This window comes from Lissotriton vulgaris, chromosome 5 (assembly GCF_964263255.1).
Source record: "Lissotriton vulgaris chromosome 5, aLisVul1.2, whole genome shotgun sequence".
Taxonomy (NCBI): domain Eukaryota; kingdom Metazoa; phylum Chordata; class Amphibia; order Caudata; family Salamandridae; genus Lissotriton; species Lissotriton vulgaris.
Window position 1 is genome coordinate 1,130,560,970 of NC_141693.1, and position 21,094 is coordinate 1,130,582,063.

Consider the following 21,094-nt stretch of genomic DNA (forward strand, 5'->3'; position numbering starts at 1 on the left):
ACACAAAACAGCAAATTACAAACAAAATCATAGGTTAGAAACTCGATATAGAAAGGAATTAGCAATTAAAAAACCGGTGAAATTCACTGAAAAAAACATAGGTTTCACACCAGTTATAGTTAGGAATTAGCATTTAAAAAACCTATTAAATTCACTGAAAAAACCATAGGTTTCACACCAGTTATAGTTAGCTGGAAATTTTACTGACATAAAACCATTGAAATTCCCACGTTATAGTTAGTTGGACTCACTATAACTTGCGCGCCTGCAATGCACTGCTGATGACGTCACATATTACATCTCTCATGACATGGCCAGTGACATCACTCATGACATCACTGATGATTCTCCCCAAATTCTTTCTTAGCCCCCCCGAAATTTGGCTGTAGTTGCGCCTCTGTATATATCTATGCACATATATATATATATATATATATATATATATATACATGTATATATACATATATAGATAGATTCGACTATAAGTGCAGAGTATCTACAGAGAAATCTCAGGAAGAAGCAACCTTAAGTATGAACTGTCATAAAACTGAGCGGAGAGAACCTCACACAGTAAAGTTGCTTTAATCGCCGCCCCTCACCCCGCCTCTCACGAAAGAACGGGATGGGTAGGGCAGAACCGGCAACGGAAATGTAAACACATTTCCTTCCCGGGGCATGATTTGAGCGGAGAGTTATCTGGTTTCAGGCACCAGCCAGGGAAGGTAGGGAGGCGATGAGCCCTCTCGTTCTCTAGTTCCAAGCCTGGCCCCTTTTGTAATCCTGCTCAGTCCTGCAGCCCGCCTCCTACTTGTGCTCACGTGAAGGCTCTGCCCTCGGCAAGGTAATTCTTTCTACTTCGGCTCTCTCACGCTTTTATCAATGGTCGTCCTATCCTATGTCTATAGGTCTGTTGGGCATGGAGCTACCACTGACCGACCCATTTGTCGACTCTTTGTCCTACCCCTGTTTTACAGGCGAGGCAGCTCCCTGAGGAAGTCTTGTCAGTGAAGCTCTGCGCACTTCCGTTTCTTACACGTTTGTTTCACTTTCAGTTCCCCCCGCAGGCCGCAGCAGTCACTTTCTTACCAGCGCCGCACTGCCCTGTGGTTTTCTGTGTTGCGTGACAATATGAGCTACTGTTGTTTAAAAAACATATAATTTCTGTTTTGAAAACATTTTCTTTTCTTTTAAAAATAACTGCATATTGAGACGATCATCTACCATAAAGACGAATACCATAACCCGGGATCCACCAAACCGAACACTTCAACTCATCGAAAGGGTAGGGGACACGAAGTTTTGAGCAAAGGCGAAATGCGTAAATAAAGCGTGGGAACTGTGATCAAGTGGGGGGAGGGGACTGAGAGTGTGGGCGGATCAAAGGCGTGACTAAAAAACAAATATTCTCTAACTTTTTTCGGACTTTCACCTTCAGCTAACTACCTATAAAGTAATGCACATCATAAATAAAAAAACAAATGCAAGTGAAGTTAATCAATGGGAAATCCATTTTCGTGCATCATGAAACCCGTGTAAATTGATGTACTGCAGCGGTCTGTGCTTGCAGCCAGGGAGCCACATAATTGAAACCTGGTTGGTTCAGTGGATAGCAGTTTCTTGTGTATGTAGGATACCACTCAAAAATCCTTTAAGTAAAGGCAATAGTGGCTTCCAAACACCCTTTACGTTTGCAGTTTGACCAGTTGCGCATCTTTAAATTTTTTCAGGCAAGCCGGCACCCTGGAAAGAAGGCTTGTTAAGCTGTTTGCCCCTCCCTCGACTTCACAGCACAGGAGATTTACACCTCAGTTTAAGCACTTCATCTCTGTGGATTAACTGCTGCAAGACGGTTGTCTTCACAGAAGTATATACAAAATATGGGCACGTCCTGCCCCTCTGATCCTGCCCACTTCGACCACTTGTTATGAGAATGTTCGAGGGTCTAAGAAATATTACTTAAGGACGCAAACAAAAGCAAGGTCAGACGAAGGACAGTGACATGTTGACAATGTGGTTATGTTCGATAGATTTACGAGTCAACAAAGTGTAATAATGGTAGCCGATTTTTGTTCCAGTCAGGATTGGCATACAAATACATTGGTATCAAATATGGTGTTGGGCAGTGATTGAGACCCTTTTCATTGCTAAGGTCTGTGGAAGGGGCTGTGTTCCCCACAGTCTTATAGTTTCAATGTTGAAGCGTTTTCCATTCTGGTTGTTCACAGTGATATCGTATTTGTTGTCAATTTGTCTGGTGCTGCTGGCAGGCATTGGTGAGGCCAATACATCTGTCATGTTTGGTTGCATTTGTTGGTATGTGGGTGCGGTGGATGAGGCGTTGCACAGGGGCACCTTGGTGCTGGTTCAGTGGTGTGCTGTGTGAGGCACGGGATTCTAGTTTACATGTCTTAAGCAACGCTGATCATTACATAGGCCACACCTCTCACTGATCATTACGTAGGCCACACCTCTCACAAAGAATACCTAGTTGTGCTCTTTGGCCATCCACGGTCGAGGTCTGGGAGCAGTGGCTTTGCCCCCCTCCCGAGTAAACGCTGGAGCCTCTTCCGAGGGCGTTGCTGGGGCACAGAGGCCTGTAGACAGCACGGACACCGGGAGACAGACTGAGGTGAGAGGGACCCCTGTAATCAGTAAGGGGGCCCTGGAGAGAGAGAAGGGGCCACACTTCTGCCTTCCCCATACATTCCCCCGTGGACTCATACAGCTTTTCCGATTGGTGAGAAACCAAACAGCAACACCACCATTTTGTAGTGTTGTCGTAGTGGCCTTTAACCTAGATCCTCCATCTTGACGGTCTTTCTGGCGCAAATGGACTTACTGGACAATGCGTGACCCTGGACTGCGCCTTGTACCCCCTTAACCCTGGTAAATTTGAATCCTGAGAAAATCTACTATTTGTATATATATGTATATAGAGATAACTCTAACCACTAGTATATGTAGTAGACCTTTGTACTCACTACCGTTCCTATGTGATTCTTAGAGTTTATCCATTTCTATCATAGACGTGCTAGAGTATCCAGTCTATTGCAGTCGCTCCACTGGCTGCCTATCCGGAAGCGGATAGAGTTTAAGGCCTTGACTTTGGCCCATAAGGCCCTACACGCTAAGGGAGCTCAGTATCTTCAAAGCAGACTTGCCTTTTACCATCCGACACGCTCACTGAGGTCTGAGTCTCTGTTTTCAGCTGAGGTTCCCCGAGTAAAAAAGGCGCGCATGGGTGGCCGTTCTTTCAGGCTGCGAGCTCCGCAGCTCTGGAATTCGCTTCCACTGTCACTGCGTAGCACATCCAATCTTTTGGCCTTCAGGAAGGACCTTAAAACTTGGCTCTTTGCCAGATAGTGGTTTTTCCTCCAGTGTTAGAGCTTTCCACTTTTTGTAGGTACTCTGTTGTATGTTGTTGATGCTATATAAGACCAACCTAACATCTAACATCTAACATCTCTTTCTTGAGTGACCTTACAACTTGTACATTTGCATTTTTTTCTATTTGTATCTCTTCCCTGTGTGACTTTACAACTTGTACATTTGCAATTTTTTTTCCTGTTTGTATCTTTAATGTAACTCATGTAATCCTAAGTCCTTATGTATCGCAATTGGTTCTTTTGTAAAGCTCTCTAACACCTTCGGGTAATGTTCTCGCTATAGAAAATCGCATGAAATAAAATAAAATAAAAAATAAAAGAAATCCTTCTTTGAGAGAGACCCTGCGTTTTTCACATCACCAAGCCATCAATGCGATCTTTGAGATCATGTCTGTATGTCCCATCGGGTGAAACCATGCAGAATGAATAGGCCAGAGTGAGAGCAAAAGGCTGCTTTATTAGGACAGGTGTGCCGCCTAAGAAGTAGTTTACATTACATGTGCTCAAAAGGCCAGCCTCACTAATCCACATTTATAACTAGCTCACCACCATTAATTCTATCCCCCAACATGAACAGTCTCCCTGCAACCATCCAAATATTCCTTACCATCCCCTTTCATTCCATTCACTGCCCTTCACTCGTGAGCCAACTTTTTGCCCTGCAAAGCCCTCAACCCTTCTGCCCTAGCGTGAGATCCTACATTTCTGCCACCTGTTCCACTGCAACCATTCTAATTCAAGCCCCTAATCTGGAAACCCTAATAAAACCAGCCAGACCAACATGCCTACAATAATTGCCCATATATGAGGTGGTAGTAAGGTAACAAAGACAGTCACCACTACCCGACCTTACAGGACCACAGTGCACTACCTTTGTGCCTAAGCACTCCGCCTCACAAAAACAATTTTATAGCTAACCACCCCCTTTAATCGTCCCCACAACACGAACAGTCCTCCAACAACCACCCAAATATGCATCACCATCCCCTTTCCTTCCATTTCCCCTCTTTCACACACGTGTTAACCATCGCTCCCTGTATTCCTTCTGCCAGGTCTGCCCTACCAAGGCCCCCAAACCTTCTGGTATAGCTCGAGGTCCTACATTTCTGCCACCTGAAAAACTCTACCAAGGAGTTTTCCCTGCTGCACCCACCCTCTCTAAACAAAACATTTAATAAAGCCTAGCCGCTGTCACTCCATTAGACTTCAACACAGCTTTTCAGAGGGGCTGTCGCTCCAATAGCCTACGCTTCTTAACACCTTCTGCCCGCATCCAACTTTGCTGCTAACTGGTCCCCTATTTCCTGCAACTGCAGCTCGTTTTCCATGAAGGACAATCATACCGCATACTGTTGAGAAAACATGAAATCCTCTTTTTTAATATCACCGTGTTCCATCCAACTTATTACCCTTGCTCTACAAAGACGCTGCATCTTCCTGTTCAACTTACACCTTGCCTTTTCGACTGGTGTCTTTTTAAATGCCCTCACAAACTCTCCATGCTACCAGTGCCACTAAAATACATATGTTCCTAAACACATTGAGCCAATCAACACAATATCTTTTTTTATTTCCTTCAACAGGCCCAAATCCTACTATTGCACTAAATCATTTTCACCAAAATGTATGATCGGGATTTGTGGGCACGGTTTTACAGTCGCCAAATATGATATGCATACCCCACCGTTCAATTTTAATTTCATCAGAACGAAATCCTAAATTATTTCCAAAAGGACGTTTCTCTGATTGTTTTTGCCACTTATCTAACAAAAGAATGGCCCACAATCCATATCGAAAAAATCTCTGTGCAGGGTCCTGCCACCAACCTTAAATAAAAAGGAATGTGTTAACCCAGGGAATTACATTTATTTCAGCTGTCTGATGTAATGCAAACAATAATCAGAGAACTATTTACACAGCTTCATCACTTCTTTCATAGAACAACCCAATTTGTTTGCCTCCAACTCTGCTCCTATCCGAAAAGAATATGTACCAAAAGTTCTGGGATTCTCACCCATGTCAATTTGGCCTTTCCTCATTACCCCCTGAATCTGTGACGCTAATAACCTTGTCCCATCTATATGTAAAAAAACAAACATCCAGATTGAGCACCCCTCTGCCCTGAACTCTTGCCAAGCCCTTACTGGACACACCAACCCTGTGTGTTGAGGATAACAATCATCCATTTCTTGTCTGATCCGTCTTGTAACTCTTCAGGTACAACCTCCACTTACCATCAGACCATTCAATATCTTCCCCCTTCAAACACCTTCCCTACCTCTACATAACAATTCTGAAACTCATAAAGCTCCCAAAATAACCATAACATGCATAACATATATAATATGCACTCAAATTTGGAAAAAAACTTTAGGGAGTCTCTTAAGTAACACCACCAAGCTCTTCATAGCCACTGGTTCTCTTTGATTACACCCTCACTTTTTTCTTTAGCCCACCCTTGTAATAATCTGTTTCCCATCTCACCTGCTCTGGGTTAATATTCCCAGAACAATTTGCCATAGAAACATATACCAGCCAACTTACCTGCAATTGTTGTTACTGCAATACCTCTGTCAATGTTATTCATGATAAAGCGAACCCGTCATTATATCTGGGCTCCAAGCTCTCCTCATCCTGCCCTCTCCTACCTGGGCCACTGTTCAAAAAATCTCCCATGGCTTCCTGTAAGATGCTCTGGTATGTTTTGAAATGGAGTATTCTACCTGTTCCAGAATTCACAGTCTCCTAGTTCCCAAAGGTCCATTGGTAGCTCTGTTTTCTTGAGATCTGCTCCGGGTGCCAAATCATGGAATCTCTGCCACTGTGAACAAGACAATGCATCTGCAATGTCATTGCCTTGACCTGGCACATGTTTGGCTCTAAACATGATGTTAAACATTAAACACCAAAGCATGACCTGCTGCAATAATCTCAAAAGACATTTGTTTTTCGCTTTCTGTCCATTCACCAGATCTACCACAGTTCTCTTGTCGACAAGGAAAGTTACTATTTTGTTGTCTAAAGATTTGCCTCAATCTGCACAATGTGAGTAACTCAAAAAAGGCAATGCTTCTACCCCCTCTCATCCATCTGTAGGGCCATCTTTATGCACCCCATGTGCCCTTCCAAACCCGGCCAAAACCATCTGAATCTGCAACTTCCGACAAAATTTGAATTATACAGACAAAGTCATCATCCAAAGACCACATTGCCACTCCATTGAAACCTTTCAAGAACATAAGCAAGCTTCCAGATCTGCAAGAACTACAGAATGCTTAGCCTGTGGTGTGGTAATTTTGCCTCTGCCATAGCAAATCCAAGACAACAACAAAATGTCCTTCCTGCTCGCACAACACAGCATGCAAAATTAAGGTGACCTAGCAACTTTTAGACCTGTCCAAGATGTAGCTTAGTTGCTGCAATCACTTTTTCCACCAATGACATTATCACTTTCATCTTCTGTTGCACCAATCTAGCCTCCATATTGATTGTATCCAATTCGATGCCAATAAAAACCAAGCATGTACTTGGGCCTTCTGTTTTTCGAGTGCTAGCAGAACACCTAAATCTTTTGCCAAGTCTTGATACTCTTATAGAGCTTGCTTACATTCAGCTGTATCACCTTAACCAATAAAAATGAAGTTGGTCAAATAATGTATTACCAACTTGTGGCCTTACCTGAACGTAAAACACCATTGTTGAAACATGCTAAATGCTACAGTTTGCAAGAAATCTCACAGTCCTTGGGTAACACCATCCACGTAGAGTTGATTATCAAACTGTAGACCTAACAATAGAAGTCAAAGGTATAAACTGGAAGTAAGCGGAAGTCCTATTTGATGCCACCTTTTGCCAATTCTGAACCTTCCGCAGCTCTTCTAACTAAAGGCATAGGTAATAGCCACAACCACCAAAGCAAACCGAACTGCTGTATCCTTTTGAGCAATGAAGCGATTTACAGCCAAACCATTAGACCAAGAAAGATGAACAATCATCCGAAACTTGCCTTTGTATTTGTTTAGGCACTACACCAAATTGGGACACCATTAAATGTGGTAAAGGCCAAAATGTAAATGGAACTGCCTTCCTCCCATCAGATATTTTTATAATTAATTTATCTCTTACAACCTGTGGCCGATCTTTGGGCGATTTTAGATTCTCTGCAAACTTCTTTTGCCTAAGCGAAGACCTTCTCGAAACCCCTATTCCAAAACCAAGGCATCCTGTCTGTTGGGATAAGAAGCTAGACAGAAACTGAAAATGTCAGTGTTAACTGGAGTGAAAGCCCTTGTTGACAGGTTGCAACTGTCCCCCTCTACCTCTGCCCTAGCCACCGAAACAATAGTTTGCCTGTTCCCCAAAATACTGTACCAGCATGCTTATCCCCACATTTCGCACATTCATGTTTACATTTGTAGGGTTTTCTTGCGCAATATCCCCTGTGGAAAATCCAGCATGCCCCCGGGTTTGTCCCTTGACCTAGACCCTATTAACATATAGAGTCTGGGGGTCTGTATGGTTCCAAACAGGAACTTGTCAAACAAGCATAAACAGTATTGACCTAAATCAGATACTAACAAATGATGAAAAAAGTCAAATTTAAGAGGACGGAATCCCATCACCCACCAAGGTTGCATGCTACATCATCTGGGACCTCCTCTTAGTTGCAAATCCTAGTGTAACCAAGGGCTGCAAGCCTTTCACTGTGAGGTGGGATCTCACAGATGTTTTAAACAAGAGGGACAATAAGTCTGATCTCCTAAGACAATTTGAAGAGGGTCTTCCTAGACCTACGCGTTCGCAAATTAATTCAGACTGCATTTGCACTGTTTTATTGATTGACACCCAGCAACAACCATTAAATAGTTTTTTCGCTTGGTAGCCAATTTCAAATCACTATTTTTGATCACTGCAATTATAATTTAATACATGCTGCAGAGATCCTAGGAGATCAGACTTATTGTCCCTCTTGTTTAAAACATCCGTGAGATCCCCCTCACAGTTAGAGGGTTGCAGCCCTTAGTTGTACTAGGATTTGCAACTAAGAAGAGGTCCCAGATGATGAAGCATGCCACCTTGGTGGGTGATCGGATTCCCTCCTCTTAAATAGGACTTTTTTCATCATTTTTTGTATCTGATTTAGGTCAATACTGTTTATGCTTGTTTGACAAGTTCCTGTTTGGAACCATACAGACTCTATGGTAATAGAGTATTGATTTGGGGATTGGGTCCGCGCTGATCTTGTTAACATTTCTCCCTACGACCCTCTACTACTGTTGTGTTATTCTTCCTTGACCTCGACCCCCGTGCCCCTGATCCCCCATGCCCTCGACCCCAAAAGGGGGCCGCCCTGAAAGGGACGATATTGTCCCACCAAACCACAAGCTGTGTGTAAGGCTGATGGTGGCCATTTCTGATACATCCACTGTAGTTTATTGTCCACTTCTCCTCAGAGTTTGTCAGGTATTAAAACCAGATGTGCTCTAAACTCCTTATCATAATTCAACTAGGCACCCCGCCAAAATCCATATGTGCCTTCCTAATGATGTCCAAATATTTAAATATCCACATTGATCGCTTGGGGAACTTCTCATAACAGACACTCGCATAGATGAAAAACACTGATGTCCAAGTGTCTCATCATTGTAGGTACCCTAGGTTTCTTGGATAGTTTCCATGCCTCCTCTTTTGATCTGTTTTTCGCCATGTAGGAATTCCCCTTTACATATTTCCTCTTTTGTTGCAGTTGACAGTGGCCTTGACACCCCATGTAAGGCTATTTCTCCATACCTTCTGATTTACCTTTAGTTTCAAACTCATTTGACTGCACCTCATTTGACTGTACCTTCTCAGTTTTGCCCTCAGTCTTACTTTTGGTTGTACCCACATCCCCACTTTGTCTCCTTACCTTAGTTGTCCACAATTATGGTATCCTCTGAGCCATTTTCTGTAACAACCCGACATGTACTGAACTTGTCCCCACACCTTTTTCACCCAATACATTTTCTTTATGCCCGCCAATTCCCAACAGCGACACCATCCTTGCTCACCCGCTCATAGGGCCATATGTATCATCATGCCAATTTGCGATTCCTAAATAGCGATTTTTAAGGAATCACTATTTAGAAATCGCAAAATGGTATGTATGTAGGAAATCGCTTCTTTTTAACGATTCCTTAACATTCCTAAATTGCGATTAGCAAATTGCTAATCGCAAATTTCCCATTCATTTCTATGGGCCAGGAGGCCCATAGGAATGAAGGGGAAATTTGCGATTAGCAATTTGCTAATCGCAATTTAGGAATATTTTCAAGGGTGCAGGGGTGTCACAAGAACACCCTGCTGCACCCCTGAAAATGACATGTGTGGGCATATGGCACACATAAATGCCCTAAGGGCATGTATGAGCGTCATATGCCACCTTTGGATTTAAAATAAATAGCTTTTTCAAAAGAATTCGCAACTTACCACTAACTAGAAGTTGGTGGTAATTTGTGATTCCTTATGGGCATTTTTGCATACATTTTTATTTGATACATTGCATTTAAGGAATCGCTAAATTTGCGATTCCTTAAGTGCAATCGCAAAATAAGGAATGGCAAATTTTGCGATTCCTGATTTTGCTGCGAAAATGTTTCATACATTCCATTTAGCAAATTAGCATTCGCAAAGGCCGAAATTTGCTTGATACATAGTCTTGGTAGTCTTTTTTGTCTAGTTGGTGATCTCCTGTGTTGCCCCACATCCTGTCTAGGCCTTCTCCAACTTCTTACTCCTTCTTTGCTGTATGCTTTGTCTTCAACCTGTAACACAGTACTACTACGGGACTCAATAGTTCCCCCTCCACACTATTCCCTTCCCTTGCATGCATTTCATGTGGTGATATCCTACCAATATGGAATTTCCCCCTCCTTCATTTCTTCTTCATCTTCTTCTTCTTCTTCATCATTATAATCCAATTCAAACGCTTCTTCTCCCTTCCTGTCATGTCCGCTAATACACAGATATTCTCCTTCCCCACACCATCATCAAAAAATAATAAAAATGTTCCTAGATCTCCTAGTCTAGTGACTTGAATAATCTATTTGTCCTAGGTATAACGCATGGGCCCATAAACTGGTTCACATTATGTGATCCTGGACAAATATGTTAATTCACTGAGCCCCCATTTCCTTCTTTATCACATACAAGAGCCACTTCAATTATGCGACATTCGATGTCTGTTGATAAAAAACACTTTTGTTTGATTTAATAGACTAAACGTTTGCTCCATATAAAATACAAATCTAGCCACTACAGGATACACATGATTTCTGACTTGCCGTCATCAGGGCAGAGGCGGGAATGTGTAGCAAGTCATGTTTAAAAAATATCACTTTTAGTAAATACATACCTAAATCATGAAGTGCTAGCACACTTATTTGCAACCAGCAGATTTTCTATTGACATGGCCAGAACATTTCCCACTGACGTGGTTACTGATAAAACCATATACTGTACAATGTTTGGAAATCAAGTTTCTGCAAGTATTTATCATTTGTAATCACCAAGTAAAGTGTTCTGATTTGTTTTGCTCCTATTAAATCTGTGTTTGCATCACACTTCTGAATTAAAGAAAAATATATATTGTAATTCCTGATATATTTTGAAATAATGGTACTATTCATTTACACGCTGTTAAAATGTTGTGTGGTAGAAAAAACCCATAAATCTTATAGCCTTCTGTTTCATGATTGTCAGACAGCTGACTTGACAAAATCCTCTGTAATAAGAGAAAGAAAAATAAACACAATTTTCCAGGATAAGATAAGCAACAGTTAGTATAAAGACAAACTTACAGTTGACCTCTGTCCTTGAGCAGACAGCAAATGTGTCAAGATAAAAACAAGATTTAAAGGTATCTTTATTACTTATCAACTGTCTGAATGAACAGAACACCTTTTCCTTTCCAGCTTAAGTTTACTCGCCAGAATGGATGAGGAGGTGCTAAAAATATCGCGACCTGAAAAAATCTGACCCATCATAGCGAGCGGGCTAGTAGACTTTTCAGGGACTGATGGGACTTGGCCCTTCCTGTTCAATAGGGATCTTCTCCTCCCACATTGTCAGTATGGTTGCCTCAAACCTCTGCCGCTCTTCAGAACGGTGTTCCCAGGTTGCTGCAAACTTGACCAGTGGCTGCTCCTTTAAACTGGCCTCACATTCCAGTATTGTCCAGGCATTGTGGTCCTTCATACTGGCAATTCCTTCAACATGCCTTCCTGCTCTATCCTGCCTTGCCCTGGTACACATCCCCATTTCCCCATTTGCTCCCTTGCACCAGTTGGGGGATGCCACACCCAATCCGCACAGTAAAGTAATCTTCCCTGTTCCAGTTAAAATAGTCTCTGTTCTGACCCTCTCTCTGGTCTGTCTGCACCATTCTCTGGTTTGTAATCCTAAAAACATAATGCTTGTTTTTAAGAAATGCTTATTCTGGACACCTATTACTTTTCTAATTGGTATCTTTTTACCTCGCAACACACTCCTCTGTGGTGTGTAGGAGGAAGGTGTGTTCACCTTGTCTAAAAGATTAACATTGCTCCTCAATGTTGAAAATCTGATCTGCTTCAGGTTATCTAGCACCACCTGCCTGCTGACGTGACTGATTGTGCTTATCTTGGCACAGGAGCAGTCTACTGCCCCCTTCCGGCACTATGGAGCTCAAGGGCGAGGCCGATCAGAACGCCGCCATACCAGATTTTCCCTCCCCACATCGTGCTCGAACTGGTTGGCCACTTCTTCCTTCCAGACAGGGAGCAAGCGCAACCTCTACCCAACTTCATGACAGTACCATCCCCATCAGGCAAAAGTATGTTGCCTACATCTACTTGCCTGCCTCTTGAGACAAGTAACTTGCCTTACCTTTCATCTTTGGTTTTGGCGCTTGTGAGAAACTGGCCCGGTATATGATGTACCCTTATGTAAGTGGACACTCTGCACCAGTCCAGACAACCCTTATGGTAATTCAGGAGGTCTTAGACAACCCTAGAAAGCTCACTAAGTGGTAGCTTTGGAGATTAGCCTTCAGGCTTAATCCAGAAGTAGTGTAAAGCAGCTTGTTTTACCAGATCACAATCTTATATGTATGGATTAATCGAAAAAGAACCACACAAGGAATTTATAAAAATATTTATTTGTTATGTAATACTCTCTAACACGTTTATATATCTCCTACCCTGAGATATGCACAATGCACACAATACTTTGCATAGACATCACAGTAAATAGCACAAAATACACAGTGGGTCCCGGGTGGGGGGGGGGCAAACCATATGCTAAGAAAGTGGTAAAAGAACCACAACTCGGATCAACACAATGTCTAGAGGACGTAGAAGTGCCTTGCCCCCAAGGAACCACCCAAGGTGGTAACTAGGAACCCCTCGGAGATCATGTGCAGTGTGGAACCACGACTGCGTTCTCCATACAAGTCAACGTGTAAGTCACGTTTGGATTTTTAAAGATTAAGGACCCTTCCAGTGGACCCTGAAGAAACCCGTGGAAGACAGAAGGTTGGAGAGCCACCCCACCTGTGGAAACCCTAGTACCCAAGTTACCTACACCAGGGAAGCCGGGTGCATAGGTGTGAAGTGGTGTCGGTGACTGCCGTCGAACCCAAAGGAGGACTTCAGGAAAGTCCCGCTGCTGACGAAGGCGAAAGTGTCCCGTGAAACTCGAAGGTGGATTCTAGTTGAGGTACCTGCAAGCAGAGGGGACAGACTCTATGTGACTCAGGAGGGACCAGGAGATCTGGAAGACGACTGCCCACCGATGTCGGGAGTTGCAGGAGAGTTGATGAAGACCTTGACTCTGCAGCTGGGAGGACCAGGCAATGCTGAGGAAGACCAGGAGCCGTGCATGAGCTGTCCCATGTCGATTCCTAAGGGTTTGGTGTACGGCGGGAGCACCAACAAGCTTTAGCAAATGCAACCCATACAAAAGTCGAAGAAAGTGCAGTGTCAGGACTAGCAAAGTCCAGGGGACTCACGGGGAGTCAGGGAAGGCCACGAGCAATCAGGGGAGCCCAAAAGAAGTAAAGATGACACTCAAATGGACCCACAGGCCGGAGGCACTGAAGTCGCGAGAGGACCTCAAGCAGCTCACCAAAAGATGCAGGACACAATTCACACAATGCGGTGTGGCTGAAGATTCCGGTCAATGGAGATGCTCGAGGTTGGGGCTACTAGGAGCGCGAAGATCTTCTTGGAAGGAAGCCAACAAGCCTTTGCAACTGCAAGTTGATGCTCTGCACAGGGGTTCGGTTATTGCAGCCCCCATGAGGGATATTGGCCTCATACATGGTGAGAGGGCAGGGCAGACCTCAAGATCTGTGGAGAACCACCACCTGTGTTTCAGAACCTTTCAGAAACCGGAGGAGCTCAGGATCAGCAGACCGGTCGACTTAGTTACGGTGCCTGCGAATGCGGGCATGTGACTCCTTCACTTCAAGGGAGATTCCTTCAGGTGTCTTTGATGCTCACAGGCGTTGGAAGGTTCTTGTATGGTGCACAGGCACAGACGATGCAGCAGACTGGAAGGGAGACTAAGTCGAGCCCAAACGAAGTCCAGCGAAGTCCAGAGTGCCCAGACGGTAGAAGAAGAAGTGGTGTCTGATCTGAATCCTGTCCCACGAAGAATCTAGGGACCCACCCACATGTAAGCCCTTAAATACCCTTAGGAAAGAGTTGGGACGATTCTGGGAAGCCTCCCGGGGAGGGTCTGGACAGGGGGAGGTTAGTCCCATGTTCTTTTTCCTGTTTCGCGGCAGAGCGGGAGCCATCGGCTCCCAGGACTGGTTTGAACTGGACTATGCATGGGGACACCAAATGTGCCCCTCATGCAGACAAAAGTGGCGCTGGCAAGCACACCCACCCTGCCCCAATACACTAAATTCTGTCTGGGAGGTTGTCACACCTTCCTGTGACAGGATGCCTATTGTTCTGGCATATCCTGCTCGAGCTTGGTCAGCAGCAGGAGGGCAGAATCCTTCATGGTCGGCAACAACCATTTCTTGCTGTCCGGGTCTAGAACACTGGTACTGGGGACATTGAGAGCCTAATGGAGGGCTCTTCCAGTGTTTGGAATCATACCCCCACACCGTTTACGGTGTAGGGGTATGATTCCAACATGTTTGATGCCAAACATGATAGGATTCGTTGCAGCCAGTTTCGAGATGATCATCACATAATTACACTGTACCCCTCTATATGGTATATGGCTGCTTCACCTACAACCCGGGAGAATGGACTCAGTGGGCTGTAGGGGTGTCCTGATCATGCAGGGGCACCCTCACACTTAGAACAAAGAACCCTTCCTTCTGGATTGCAAAGGCCTGCTATAGGGGTGACTTATAGGTTCTAAGTGCAGTGACCCTCGATATAGGAAGCTTGTATCTTTAGTAAGTGGTGCTATCACCAGCTTACACAGGCTGCAATGGCAGGCATGTAGTTACAGTTTGAATGGTCTCCCATGAGTGGCATAATACATGCTTCAGACCATGGGGACCTCTGGGGTACCTGTGCCCTGGGTACCTTAGTACCATTTACTATGTACCTCAGTGTCCAATCAGGGATGTACCTATGTACTGAACATAACAATTTAAGGGAGAAAGCAGAGAGACTGATTAGCAGGATCCAAGTCAGACTAGTCAAAAACAGCTTAGAACCAGGCAAAAAGTATGGGTAACCATAAAAGTAGATCCTACTTTCCTACAGAGCTGAGCACGCCAAAACAGCTGCAGCCAATCTATTTGCTGTGTTCAGTTTTGGACATGTAATGCCCACCCAGGCATGAGATAACACACCCAATTTGATTAAGTCCTCCCTCCCTGCTTCACATAGCATTTTTAACGCTTCCCTTGCATCTTCCTCCTGGTCAGTCATAATGGACCTTGTGCACTTGCAATACACCTATAGTAAAACAAACCTTTTACTATGCATCAAAAAAGACAGCCACCACAACCCTACCTGCCATGACCAAAGCTCGCTACCTCTGTACCAAAATGTCCTCAGAGAGCACCAAAAGTCACGTTATCCCCTGCTTAAATTCTAAACTGGCCAATCCTAAGCCTCTAAATCCCTGGGCTGCACCATCCACCTGTAGCACCCCTGGAGTGGACATCCTAGGGATGCCACCCTGAGGACCCCTCCAGTGTGTTTGTGTGTGACCCAGTGTACTTCAAGTCCCGTTTCTTGTCCCATCAAGGTGATCTCTCTGTGCCATTGTGATTGTTTTGTTGACCTTTCCCTATCCCTTTAAGGTGATCTTTTGGTGCCCCTATGCCATCAAGGTGATCTCTTAGTTCCAGTGTGTATTTTTCCAAGGGTCTCTTTCCCCGTCCCATGAAGATGATTTCCCAGTTCCTGTGTATGTGTGAGACCTGTGTCTCTTTCTCTATCCCATCAATGTGATCTCTCCCCAGTGTTTCACAATTCTAGAAGGGGATTCTCTGTGAACAGTCTCTTGTTGTGCTGTCCCAGTGCACAGATGTCCATGCCATAGTAATCATGTGCCTATCTGTCAGTGTTTTTCTGGGCTAGTATTGGTACCTTTTGTCTCTCGGTTCCAGTATATGAGCTCACCATTTCAGTGCTCCCAATCCAGTTTCTCCCACCAATTTCTTGGTGTTGCAGTGTGCAGAATGTGGCCTCTCTGTCGTGTTACTCTCATTCCAGTCCTACTTTGAATATCTCCCTCCATAGTGTGTGTGTGTGTGTGTGTGTGTGTGGGTGTGTCTTTTTATAGTGCGTCTGTCTTACTATGCCCTCATACCGAGTTGACATAACTGTTCCACCTTTGTAAGAAATGGGGTCTCTATTTGTCTAAAGTATGCACCCTGTCCAAGTAGGGACACTCACTCTAGTCAGTGTAAGCAAGTTAAACACCAAAGACAGCCCATGCACACGCCCTTCCCTTGATAGCTTGGTACAGAGCAGTCAGGCAACTCTCCATAGGCAATGTATAAAGTATTTGTACATGAACTCACAGTAACACAGTGAAAACACCACAAAAGTACTCCACACTAGTTTAGAAAAATAGCCAATATTTATCTGAGTAAAACAATCCCCAAACGACAAAAATCCAACATACACAAATCAAGATATTATTTTCTTAATATTAAATAAAGTTGTAGCTCTGTCACGGGGTCACTGGATCCTGTGAAGTAGCCCCCGAGAGTGACTGTCAATCTCCTCACAATATTGGAGCGGACCCTTTAAAGAAGATCCGGACCTTGAAGAGGCGGTGTTTGCCCCCGTGACGACAGCCCTCGTCGGCCTATCACAAACGACGACGCTACAGAAAAGGGCGGATACGGAAGAACCAAGCACGAAAGCCAGCAGTGAAGACAGAGAGCAAGCAGAGCGGACTGGAGTATTAACGATCGGCCGGAGGGATTTTCGACCGGTGGAGAAGTTCCAGAAAAACCAACGGGAGGAGAGCCAGGAGGCCAACGGCAAAACGCTTCGCCCAGCCACGCTCACGGCGAAGCGTAGCTAAACCAGGTACGGAGGAAACTCCGGGGGCTCTTGTTCACTATGGGTGGGAACGGGTAGCTGCTAGTGGTCGGCCAAGGGTGTTGTGGAATCCTCTGCCTTTTTTTGTTGTTAAACACCTCACGGGTTATGGTACGAGGATTACTGCCTCTCACGATTTTTCGTTGTTTACACTGGTGGTGGCTGAAACACAAAGCAAAACTCGCACTCCCTTCCCTGAAACTTATGGCAGTATACCGAACGGTTGCCTAAAAATTCCGTATTCTTTTTCTTTCTGGGGCACGTCCGGTGACGAGAGACGAAGAGTCGGGAGAGCAGTGGGAGACGAACGACCGGAAGGAACCATCCAGCCCAGCTCCTCAGCATTACGGACTCCATTCTAGTCACGCCATCTCACCTTGTCCCTAAAAATAAAACTACCTTATGTAACATCATCGTACTTGTCGGCTCCTTCCCTCCTTGCTAGCCCAGTCGGGTTACAAGCACTTAGAAAACAATAGCTCCAACTGGGGCTACCTGGTTTGCGCTTTACCAGGACAAAACCATAAGTTTGTTCCGATCGCGAGGGAGAGTGGGCTGGCTAAAGGAGCCATGCAGACCCTGGTACAGTACCTTGGATCTGTCAAAAATCAAAGATGTTGTGAGGTGCAGGGGCGTTGAGGCATAGCAAAAGCAGGTGATGTGTCAATTCCTTTCTGCTGTGCACGTTCGTTGGCACATTGGCGCTCTGGGACGGTGTTGCGCATAGGAGGTAATGCGTCACTGTAGTAAGTGAGGCGTTGGTTCCTTGAGAATTTGTTGAGCTTCTGGTGATGGATCGGATGCAGGTACGATACCTTGATTTCTTACTGCTGTGCAGTGTCCATGATGAGATCAGTGCCCAGGGATGATGCTTTGCGCACAGCAGGTAATGTGTCATTTTCCGCAAGGCATCTGTTCTGATGGTGGTGCTGCGTCGAATGTCAATCGTAGATGCAGCGATTCCACGGCGTCGATGCAGCCGCTGCATTGGAGCGGTGCATCATGGACTTCGGTTAAGTGGTGCTCGAGACCCATGCAGCAGTGATTCTTCAGAGGTGCTGCGGCAAAGTCGGGGCTTGCTTTGTAGGTCGCAGTAGTTGTGTCGAAGGATGACCACAGCTTCGGTGCAGGTAGTGGAAATGCATCGGTTCCAAAGTGATACTTAAAGTCGGTTCAATGGTTTATTTTTTTAAGTACAAATCCCCCTTCCAATGGCCCAGAACTAGAATTAGCACAACTTGTCAGAGTAGGGCTCTCAGCAGAGGAGCCCAGGTGCTACAGATGAAGTCTTTGATGCTCTGAGACTTCTAACAGGAGGCAAGCTCAAACGAAGCCCTTGGAGAAACTTTAGAAAACAGGACATAAAGAGCAAAGTCCAGTCCATTTCACATCCAACACAGAAGCAGTAGGCTAACAAAGCAAAGCAAACAGCATAGTGGCGCCCCTCCTGGCAGCACAACAGCTCTTCTTCCTGGAAAATGACCTCAGTCGAGAAATGTTCTCAGTATATGGTCGGGAGAAGTATGGAGAAAGGTCCATGAAGTGCACTTGTCCCTGCCCTTCCTTGCCCTGGATCCTGACACTCTACAGGAGGGTAGGCACAGCCCTGTAAGTGCCAACTTCTCCCACCACTCTAGCTCAGTAAGACCCATCATCCTGGTCATCAGGATATGCAGGGCAGACCTCCGCACAAATCCCAGCTCTCACCCTGACCTTGACGTGTATTCAGAGAGAGGCTGAGGCACAGAGTGGTTAAATTAAGAAAATGACAACTTTCTAAAAGTGGTACTTTCAGACCTGCAGTTTAAAAACCAACATCACTAAAATTTGTTTTTTAAAATTGTGAGTCCAGAGACACCAAACTCTAGTTTTCTTTCTGCTTCTAATGGTAAATTAGACTTGGAAGATGTTTCAAGGCAATCCCCTTGTTAACCTATGGAAGAGACAACCCTTGTATTGAAAAACGAATTTAGCATTTGTTTACTACCAGGACATGTAAACATCACAAGTACATGTCCTACCCTTTCAATACACTGCACCCTGCCCCTGGGGCTGCCTAAGGCCTACCTTAGGGGTGCCGTACATGTAATGAAAGATACGGTTTGGGCCTGGCAACTGGGTGCACTTGCCAGGCCGAAATGGAAATTTAAACCTGCACACACAGGCTCTGCATCGGCAGGCCTGAAACATGTTTGCAGGGCTACTCATCTGGGTGGCACAATCAGTGCTGTAGGCCCACTAGTAACATTCGAATTACAGAACATGGGCACTCCTGGTGCACTATACTAGGGACTTATTAGTAATTACAATATTCCTACCATGGAAAAATCAATTTTATTCATAATTTTAGTCACAGAGCGCATGCACATTGGCACTGGTCAGCAGTGGCAATGTGCCCAGAGTTCTAAAACCAGAGAAAAGAAGGTAAAAAAAAGATAATGAAGGCAAAATGTATAGTGATAACTCCTGCAAAAAAGGCCAGGTCCAACAACCTTGATTTAATGGAGGGTCAATATTAATGATAAACATTATGATGATAATGATATAGACTTATAGGCCGCTGCCGAGGGCTATACCGGTTGTAAACAACCCTTCAGCTGTACTTAACTGACATTTTTCCTGGCGGCCCATAAATCGGCTCTTTGGGGTACTGCATGTAGCCAGAAGACTGAATCCTGTCGAAAATAAAATAGGCCTTGGCAAGCATTTCTCTTCACATTCTTTAGATTATTTTTCATGTAAAAATTATTTTCAGAGCTTCCTGAGTAAAATGTATTTGAAAAATAAAGCGTGCATTTGTAACGATTGAAAACATTGAATTAAATATACAGTTTTGAAATGCCATAAGATGTGCATGTGCTCTTCCTTCAGTATTTTGAATTATTTTTTATTTTTGTTTTTGAAATGATACTTTACAGACAAACATTGGCAAAGCCAATATGTCTTATAGGTGAGACCTTGTTGGCTTTGTTAATGCTTGTTTTAGTTAGAAGTGTGTGAGAGAACTCGCGTTTGACCACTCACCCTCAGACCCACTGGCTCCATGTGTGGGATCTATGAACGTCGCTTTGGTGGGGCAATCTCTATCCACCAAATCAGATTTCTCCATGTGTCACTGGAAGAACCAGATCGTTCTTTTAGAAACACAAACTTGCCTTGGATCCTCTCTGGATGTCCTCCGTGGGAGCTCATTCCTTGCACCTCAGATTGGAGTAAACTTCGTAAAACACGTGACCAGTATCCTCGTTACTCAGATGGTGGCCTTGGTTTACTAGGGATTGTCCTTTTTTAAGACACTTGCACGACTAAGGTCTGTCCTGACATAATGTTGTCCTCAGACTTGAGATTTACTTAACTATGCCTTATGTATGAATTCTATAACTCAATTCAAACTCCTTTGTGCTATGTGGACTCTACTATAAGTTTCATTTTATGGCAGGTTTTAGTAAGTTTTCTTTGCACTTCATTATTTGTGGTGCTTCACTTACAAAGTGAAAAAGTATTGCCAACAGTCGAAATCAAAGACATGACTGCAGCCAATCAGTTCTGCTCCCTGTGCCTCTCAACAAACTGACCACCCCTCCATTTCATGATCCATGCACAAGTTCTGAAGCTCAGATATCTAGTCCCTGAAGTCAGTAATTTGCAGCAGCAATTGAAGAAGCTAGTAGTTCTCCTCTGTAAGGATTGCTCAGATTCCACTTAAAACCCCTGAATAGTTGAGCTACGTTTACCAGAAATGTACTTGGTGAAATGCCTGATGTGACTGGCGAGCAGCTTCTGTAGATCACAGAGCCTTTAGTACAAAAAAAGTATTGCACGGAAGACAATCATTGGCAAAGCTAATGGATCGCAACAATAAGACTTTTTTACTGTGCTGTACATGAGGAAGAGCAACATGGTAGACATTTGTTGAAGAATATGGTAAGTGCTTTCAGTGCACTGTTTTATGTCCAATAACTGAAGTAATCCACATTTAATCAAAACGTTAAGCAAGTTGATTGCAGAGATTGAATTTATTCTATTTCGTAAGTTCCTCTTTGTACGTCTTTTTTCACATATTCTCAAAAATGTACATCTTCAAATGAAAAAAGGAATTATAATTCAGCTTGTGCATCCCGATGCATTTCGGGCTCTTGGGAGCCCTTCATCAGG

At 44.2% G+C, this 21,094-nt stretch overlaps 1 protein-coding gene across 1 annotated transcript in view; it reads left to right on the forward strand.

The window, feature by feature from the left end:
- The first annotated feature begins 657 nt into the window (after positions 1-657).
- The window catches only part of LOC147712093 (caspase-7-like), a 542,812-nt gene continuing 522,375 nt past the window's right edge, over positions 658-21,094 (forward strand). Inside the window, exon 1 of the mRNA XM_086922859.1 lies at positions 658-841. The gene's annotated coding sequence lies outside the window, so the exon portion shown is untranslated. The remainder of the gene's footprint in view (positions 842-21,094) is intronic.